We start from the raw sequence: 9,542 nt of genomic DNA on the forward strand, positions 1-9,542 counted from the left end.
TACGAGGCCATTAACCCCCCACCACCCAACTCCCCCAATGACGTAACGCTACAGTAACTTTTATTAATGGAGCATGAACAAAAATACCACTAAGTCATAACATGACACGCAATCACCTTTTTAATGTATATATGTATGGAGGTGAGTTTATTGATTTATTGATCTGGACGGTCACATTTTAACAGAGAGGAAAGTGGCAAAGATATAAATACAGGCTGCCCTGATTAGATTAGAGAGAGGTGGTGTAAACGTTTGACTATCGGTTCTATAGGAAAATATCGCCATCTGAACTCTTGATCTGCTGGTTTCTCTTTGGTTGGAATAAATCTGTTTTTTTCTGAGCTTGTTTGCTGAACCTAGGGATAAACATCAGGTAACAAGTTTTAAGGATGGACAGAAACAGGAGGCACTAAAACAACCTGTTGGTGAAACAGGTGTTAGAGAAGATCAACGAAGAATCATTGTGGGCAGCAATGTTGTAAACGCCTTCATTTATTGAATCAGTTCAAGGTTGTGAAGATGTGTTTTGTTATTTTCTGGCAGATTTGGTGCTCTACTCATTTTATTTAGCTTTAAGTTTAAATCAGATTGATTTCTGTCAGGTTGAAGAATTATTCTCATTGTAAAGAGTGACAACGTCCAAGTAATCTTAATGATTTTTTTTATACTTTATTTTTATTTTTTACTTTTGTACAGACACAAAACAAATGAGGGCTAGGACAGTATCAGCAATAAAATAAAATAAATGAAAAAGGAACATAGAACAGTGCACTCTGACTTGTAAAAGATATTTAGAGTCACTGTGTGACACATTGCAATCACATTTTTCCCAGTATTTATCCCCTTTCTCCTTTAGGAGCTGCAGGTTAAAGGTCATTTCCTTCATAACCTACATAGAGTTCACAATGTTCATAAAGAGCCTCGGGGTAGGAGGAGGGTAGCTGCCATAATCTTAATGAATTTGAGTGAGTTGTAGAGGTGATTGGCTCCACATGCTAAGAGGTTGAATCAATGGCAGTAACTGATATAGTTGATTGAGTTGCCTGAACGTTTGCCACAAGGACGTCTACAACTTTGGCTCCTACCACCAACGTCATCATGCTGATTTGCGTTGGGTGAACTCTGATGGACCAACAGTGTTTCCATTCAAACAGAGAGTAACTGCAAGAAGTGAAATATTATTTTATTCTGATTGTTTCACTTGTAACCATTTGGGATTTGGAGATATGCACTAGTGACTAACGGATAACTGGACGGAGATGGACTTTTTGAGTCAGTTGCTTTATATGTGGACATGCAGTGTTGTGCATAAGGTTTAGGCAGGTGTGAAAAAAGGCTGTGAAGTAAGAATGTTATCAAAAACGGACGTGTTAATAGTTTATTTTAATCGAAATGCAGTGAATGAATAGAAGAGAAATCTAAATCGAATCAATATTTGGTGACGCACCCTTTGCTTTCAAGACATGGCTCAACCCACTGCCCTTAAATAAACTCGGAGCTCATGCAAATCACCGACATTCTCAGCAGATTATGAATATTAATCTCACATGTACGAGTCCATTAGCCCACCACCGCCCTCCTCCTCACCCAATGATGTAACGCTGCAGCAGCTTTTACTAATGGAACATGAACAAGATGCCATTTATCGATCTGAACAGTCACATTTTAACAGAAGAGAGAAATCTAAATCAGTTCAATATTTGGTGTGACCACCCTTTGCCTTCAAGACACCATCAATTCTTCTATTTGCACACAGTTTTTGAAGGAACTCGGTTGGTAGGTTGTTCCAAACATCTTAGTTCTTAACGATGTATCTTTGGGCTCAACTCCATTTGTAGAAATTCAACCCCAAACTTACAAGGAGCCTCCACCATGCTTCACTGTTGCCTGCAGACACTCATTATTGCAGCGCTCCCAAATATTTCACACATTAACTCATCAGTCCAGATCACCTGCTGCCATTTTCTGCACCTAGTTCCTATGTTTTTGTGCATAGTTGAGTCTCTTGGCCTTGTTTCCATGTCGGAGGGATGAATTTTTGGTTGCAACTCTTCCATGAAGACCACTTCTAGCCAGACTTCTCCAGACAATAGGTGGGTGAACCTGGGTCCCACTGGTTTTCTACCACTTCTGAGCTGATTTACATCTTCAGATTACAAAGGGAAATGCTGCCAATTCCTTGGCCGACCACTGCGTCTACGATCCCACACAACCCATGACTTTGTACCTTTAAGGATCGGTGCTGGTTTGAAGGTGAAGGGTAGTTACACCAAACATTGACGTGACTTAGATTTTTTTTTTGCATTGCGGTTTGCATTTTGTAAATAGATAGAAAGCATTTTTTCCACACCTGCCTTTGCACAGCACTGCAGCTTAAGTGAAGCCAGTTATAGATGATCTAAGAGCCTATTTACGTTTCAGATACTTAAATGTTCCACTGAAACCATATCCATCAGCTTCTTGAGAGCTGCTGCAGTGACGAACGCTTTGCACGGGTTTGACCGACCCCCTGAAGGTCAGGGACCTTTAGTCACCTCCTCTGCCTGTTTGAATGATTGCAGTCAAGACAGACTAAATGCCTTCATATCTGCCAGACACCGGGTTCTGCAGCGGCAGGAGTCGCTTAGTCAGGATAATGCCCCTGATTATTGATTAACAATCTCAAGTATTTACAGTGTGTGCAGTTGTGCAGGGCAGCCACGGGGTGTGACGCACTCAGCAGCATGTGACTGGGCACTAAAGTGGTCTTATTTCATTTGAGAGTGGACCGTTTCCTTTCTGAGGTTGTTTACAGCGCGGCTAATTGGGCTGTCAGATACTCGCCCAGCTGCACACCTCCGTGATTCTCGGTGTGATCAGATGTTTACTGCGAATCCAGTCGGAGGGGGAGCAGATGTCCCACTGGATTCTGACAGTAGCACATATCGTTTCCACCGTGATTACCCTCAGTCGAAGCTAACGTCTTTATTTTAAAGGTTACTTGGCCTGGTTCTGAGAACCACATTAGCCGAGTTGTCCGTTGCTGAATGTGTCTCTTTGTGAGTCACTCCGTGTTCTAGATTTAATGCAGTTTCTGTTCGTCTTGTCTTGTCAAAGCGATCGGCCCCGTTAACGTGCTTCGCGGAAGAAAAATTCGTACAGTCGTGATGGGATCTTATCTGCTCGACACTGGAGATCTTTGTGTTTTTGGTTTTGAACGCCACGTGACTGAAGCATCAGTGCAAAGATCGTTTAGATCATATCATATGTAAGGCATATAAAGACATTATAGTCATGATGAGTTTTTCTCTTTCATCTTGCTTCCTATAAATGAGTCACACCACATCAACCCGAAAGGAGATATGAATCACTTTGTAGACTGATTAAAACGTGGAATATATGTCACTATCAAGACGGGCCCGTTAATGCCATGTATGGCAGTCGATTGATGGACTCTGGTCCCTAATTGCTGGCCTGAGATCTCTTTCTGAGAGTTGCCCATCGATGCTTCAGATATATCTGCTAATGTTTAACAGGGTGCTGTGCAACGCCGCAGCCTCTGCTCCCTCTATCAGGGTTTTTCTGAAGATAAGCCGTCTGAACCCGTTGCCTTATCTCCAAACCTCATCCTTTATTGCTCTGTAACCGGTGTGGCTTCATTTCAGTTTGCAAATCTGACCTAAAGGAGAAGAAGATGATTTCCTCTTTGTCTTTGAGAACCAAGGAAATGTATTTACTGTAATTCTTAGTATTGTGAGTAGATTTCATGTGTTTAGAGGAAAAAAAGCAGCAGTTCATTGTAAGTGTATAAGAGAGAAGGCCTCTTGAAGCCTTTATTGTTTCTCAACCCGCTGCCCTTAAATAAACTCCGAGCCGTCGTAAAGTACTGACATTCTCTGCAGATTATGACGATTCACTGCACACGTAGGAGTCCGTTAATATCAACACCCCCCCCATGATGTAACGATACAGCAATACCCCGCTGACAACGAGACCACTCGCACCGGACCACAACATACGTCACCCCGTTCGTATTTATGTGTTTATATATTTATGACGGTCTGTGCATCTCTTTATCGATCTGAAATGGTCTGACTCATTTCAGCCGAAGTGAGGCGAGCGCTGGCGTGGCTTACTCATGACCCTTGAGCACTTTTTCCCCTCTTACAAAACACAAGAGTGTTGCTTCATGTCATAAATGGAAAGTTGCAGAGCGTGCGCACAGCTCCACCGCTTTAGTCTGGCAGCGGCCGGGAGTTTGCTGCTGAGTTTAAGTTTGACTTTAAAATCCTTCCTTTTTAGGCTCATGTGAGGCAGCGGCAGAGAACGACGATACAAAATAATCCAAACAGAATGAGGTGAGATAAAAAGCCAGTATGAAAGAGTAATGTATTAAAAGCACAAGAAGCATTTGTTGTACCAAGGTTAAGTGATTAAAACTGAAAATAAAACGACATGAGACAGTATTTGTATGACATTTAGTACTAAAAATACCTCAGCTTTCGACTTGAGTGCGGTTTTCTGAGTTGCTTGCAGAGTTTTCAGGCCCATGTACTAAAAACTCTTTAAAACAAAATCATTCACAAAGGGAAAATCTCAAAATTGTGTTGTCAGCCACTTTAATGTACACAAGTGAAAACATTCTGTTATAACAGTGATGCTCTAAAGCAGAGGTCTTCAACGTTGTGTTCTGTATCAAACTTTAGCTTAGTGCTATTTATAAATACACATTATTATTAGCATTTTGCATTCAGTATGAAGCTATTCAAATAATACACAGGTTCAAATATTCATTTTTTTTTTTTATTTTGAACGTGTAACAGGCCATGCAACCACTGCAAACATAAACATACATATATGTTATATGTTATATGTTATGTTATATAAAGAAAATAAAACCCATTCTGGCCTCAGAAGTTGTCTGATGGGAGTGAACTACACTGTTAGCTGCCTCCATTTATCCCTCCACTAAAATCTGTTGGTTTCATGTTAATATGTATATTTAAAGGAATTTAAGTATGTTGGGGAAAATGTATTTATGCTCTAAATCATAGACTCATGATTCAGTTTTTTTTTATTCAGCATATGAGAGCTGTTGATTCAACTTTTGACATTTCAACTGTTTCCATTAGTGGGCTCCAAAGTGATTGCACAGTTGAATCATCACCTTTATGATGTGGTTTCAACATAAATAGAAGAACATTAAGGTCATAGAGGAAGTTTAAGAATCAAGAGTATAATATGAGAACATTTTTACAGATAATCTTGGCTTAAAAGACTTAAAACTTAACTTAAAAGACATACATGCCATACACAGACATTTAAATAAAACACACCTAGAAAAAACGAAAAATATGTTCAGAGAATGAAAAAGCCAAGAGCCGCCATCTTTGTAGTTATTCAGTGGTTTCCATTGGCGCCTAATGAACCGTCAGGTGAGCGTGTGTGAACACAGGTTTCAATGTCAAGTGCGTCGTAAAACGTGTTCGCAATCATTTATCTATGTTAAATGTTTCTGTGGTGACCTGCGGTAAAGCAAAGCAATTTCTACTGTTCAATAAACATTTGATTCATTAAACAAAAAATAATAATGCACAAGATTACACCATGAAATGTCTTTTTTGGAACAAATCCAATCCTCTAAAATCAGCATAAAGTTAATCCATAATTAAGTTTTTGTCATTTTTGTTTGAAAAACGGCTTCAAATAAAAACCAGTCAGCCAGGAAATTAAACAGTTAATGACAACACAGCTTTATTTTACTGTTTTATAGGTAGTTGACTTATGTTAGATTCCGTTTTTCAACTTCATGGTCGACGTGGAACAGAATAAAAATGGGAATTAAAGAAGAGTTAATGACATTTTCAAAGCTAAACTTCTAAACTTTTATATAACATTTTAAGGAAATGACTGAAGGAGTCAATTAGAGTCGATGCCTGTTGCTACATTTTAATTGTACATTTTCGTTTTTAGTTTTGAGTTCCACTGAAATCATATATCTAATCTCCATCGGGTTATTTAAGTCAGTTGCGTCACCTTCACCTCATTGCTCCTGCAGATCTGTGCCGGCCAGAGCATGTTGTATTTTTTTTTTTTTTTTTTTTAGGTGGGACTTTACGTGGTCATGTGCAGAAATAGGCAGCGTAGTTATATATACGCCTCCTATGCAGCGTTGGCTCTGATTGGTCGTGGCGCCGTCCAATGGCGTGAACTCCTCTCTTCTCTCTGCATCGGCCGCCGTTGGAGAAGCGAGACGTGTAGAGTCCACGATGTTGTAAAATATGTTGGCAGCGGAATAACTTTAAGGGACGAACCGTTAACAGCGGTTGAGGAGCTTCCAGCTGTGCCAGGGGGGTTTTATTTTGTCTTCGTGTCAGTTAACAGCAGCTCCGTAATAAAAACCCTAATATCACAATCACATTCTGATAAGAGCCTTGTCACCACTTTGCATGTCGGTACCAAGCAGAGAAATGGGGTTACAGCACCGTGATGACACATGAGACACGACATTTCATTGATTTTATTTATTTAGGGACAGAGCTTATTAATGAGCGTTATAAATAAACCACAAATAAATATGCCAGATTGGAGCCGAAGCTAATTTTTATCTGAGGGAGGCTAAAAAGTGACTCTTGTGTAACAGTTCATTAGTGACCATGACAGATTGTACATAATCTACTATTGCACGCAGCCCTATTCCACATTATTAGAACATACATGTACCTGAACGCACCGCAACTTATGGTGCGTTTCATTTAACGCAGAAGGTTCCAGTTACAGAAGTCGGAAAAACTAGAGCATCCATGAAAGTTCTTGACTTTTCCGAATATAACCTGTTGTGTTCAATATTTTTTAATGTTTTTTAAAAAATTCTTAAAAAATATTTTTGCTATAATGTTAAACTAAATTTAGGCTATTTAAGCTACGCAAATTGTAAATGGAACAGATGAGTTGAACCAACTCATTTTTTTTTTTTTTTACTAGAATTATTAATAGCGATGAAATCTATAAGACCACAAGAGGCAGAAATTTATTAAAAAAAAAATCTTCAAAAGTTTTAATTGTTTAATTTATACATTTAATCCCATTTTGCCACAATGGTGTTTGGCTCTGTTTTGGTTTTACCAGGCTAATGTATGTTAGCGACATGGGCTTGTAGTTCCCACACAAAACATAAAACTTCAGTTATGTCGTATGTATGTTGAAAAAATACTGTCTGTACGACCGATTTAATGCTAATCAGAAGTGTTAATAAGTGGAACAGCTTCTAATTACTGTTAGCACACGGGGCGGCCATCTTGGAAACTCAACTCGGGGTTAGTGAGGATTCTACGACTTTCTGAGTACAAAATCCGACTTTGTGGGGGCGTTCCAGTTGAAAATTCCAACTCGGAAACTCCGATTTACAAGTACAAATGGAACGCACCATTATTGCACTATTTCATCTAGAGTAACCAGGCTGTTTCCATGGTTACAGGACTGGGTTGATCTGAGCCATGCGTTCACTTAATGGGACTTAAAGGTGGCTAGATGCGGCTGTTCCTCTCTAGATGGAGGTAGATTATTCTATATATTATAACCCTTAAATGACAGGACATCTTGTCCTGAAGAGGCGTTCAGAGGTGGAGAAGCCGTGTTATGCACAACTTGTACAAGTTCTATAAACCCTAAACTACGGAGGCCCTGAGCGGCCATGCATTCACGTATTATTTCCTCCGTTTTCCCGTGGTAACGAGTTAATTTCCTGTTTTCTCGAGATCTCCCACATATTTAATTATCATGTAATGTAGTAAAATAATAAATGTAATGGGTCTACTTTAAGGTGAGTCATTTGATTTCTGCTTTAATGTTTGCTAGATAAAAGTTTCTGGAGCTCGTTTTTTCCCCGAGATAATAACCAGATAATTAACTCGAGATCTTGAGAAAACAGAGGAAATGAACTCGTTATCACGGGAAAACGGAGGAAATAATACGTGAATGCATGGCCGCTTAGGGCTTCCGTAGTTTCGCCTGAGGAGGAGTAGCTCACAGTCACCAAGTATGTAAACAAAAAAATACATTCGTGCCCAACGGTAGAACAAATCATCACACAAAGAGTTTTATTCCTTCTGCTACGAGACTTTCAAACACAGACCCACTCAGTTCAGATCAGTTTATTTTTTCTATTTATCCATGGGATTTTTACTACGGATTTCATTGATCTTATTGAGCACTAAGTTCATGATCAGTTACTATGGGCCCATGCATATCGAGACATATCGATAGTATCGATACCAAGGCTAGTATCGGTATCAGATCGATACCAGCTTGATGATATCGATAGTTTTGTTACAGTTTCTCTCCCAAAAATACAGTTAAATTGTTTTACATTGTAATTAAAGTTAAAATAAAAGGTTTATTTGCCTAAAACTTAGGTCTTCAACGGGGGTCTGTGACCCCTAGGGGTCCGCAGAGGTACTGCAGCAGAGGTTGCAAAATCTTTGGTTGATTAGACTTTTTTTTTTTTTTTTGACTTTTTGACTTTTTGAAGTTTCCCCCCACAAATTTAAAGAAAAAATGAATATTTGAACCTGCACAAAACTTGAATAGGTTAATATTAAATGCAAAATGATGATAATAATATATATTTATACATAGTAGGTAGGTTTCTGCATCAGTTTGGGGTCCTTGACCTGAAAAACGTTGACGTTGGCCTAAAATATTTGTGTTTTATCATAATCATCATCGAATAACTAAAGAAAAATTTGCAAAGTTGTTCAGTCATCATGACATTTCGAGTAAAAAGTAAAAATCAGTATCGAATCAGTATCCTAGTGTGGGATGCATGTGGAAAAGCTGCAAATGACAAAAATAAAAAAAATAAATAAAGTTCTCTGAATCTGAATCTGAACATTTTGTGTAATTATATAATAACATGCACCGCCCTTGGTACACATACGCGGTAACGTTGCGACTTGTCTTTACGCTGCTGCTGTTGTGTGAGGAGAAGTGGAACAAGTGTTCAGTTGCTTTGACGTCTGTGCTCCCGTTTTTTTTTTTTTTTTTGCGTTGCAGCTTTTTTGGCCCGAGTGTGAATGTTTAATTTGTGCTTAAATGGAAGCGAGAAAAAGTAAGCAAACGGCTCGTCGAGAGGGCAACTAGAGGACACTCAAATATTTTCACAACGTCACGGCCGTGTGGAATGAATAAACTGTAGCAGAAAAAAACAAAAAAAAAAAACAATGAGAGAGACCAGCTTTGTTCCCTTCTTCTTCCCAGCTCGTCCTTGTTTTTCCGGTTTCCCCCTTTTTTTAAATGACAAACACAAGACCACCGCCGCCACTGGCTGGTGCGGAGACGTTACTTCCTCTCCGTCAACGTTTTTGTGCTAGCTTGGCCGTTGGCTGTAGCCTCAGCGGTGTGTTCAAGTGCAACTTTTTTGTGCAACCGTCACCGGCCGGGTACGTCTTGGACGTCCGTTTGTTCTCTGCGCACAAATATTTAATTAGAGCTGCATGTTAACGTCCTCCAGCCAAATTAGCGCACTGCTTAGCATTAACATTTAAAAGAATAGCACTGGTGTT

Source organism: Mugil cephalus, chromosome 19, assembly GCF_022458985.1.
Source record: "Mugil cephalus isolate CIBA_MC_2020 chromosome 19, CIBA_Mcephalus_1.1, whole genome shotgun sequence".
In the NCBI taxonomy this organism is placed as follows: domain Eukaryota; kingdom Metazoa; phylum Chordata; class Actinopteri; order Mugiliformes; family Mugilidae; genus Mugil; species Mugil cephalus.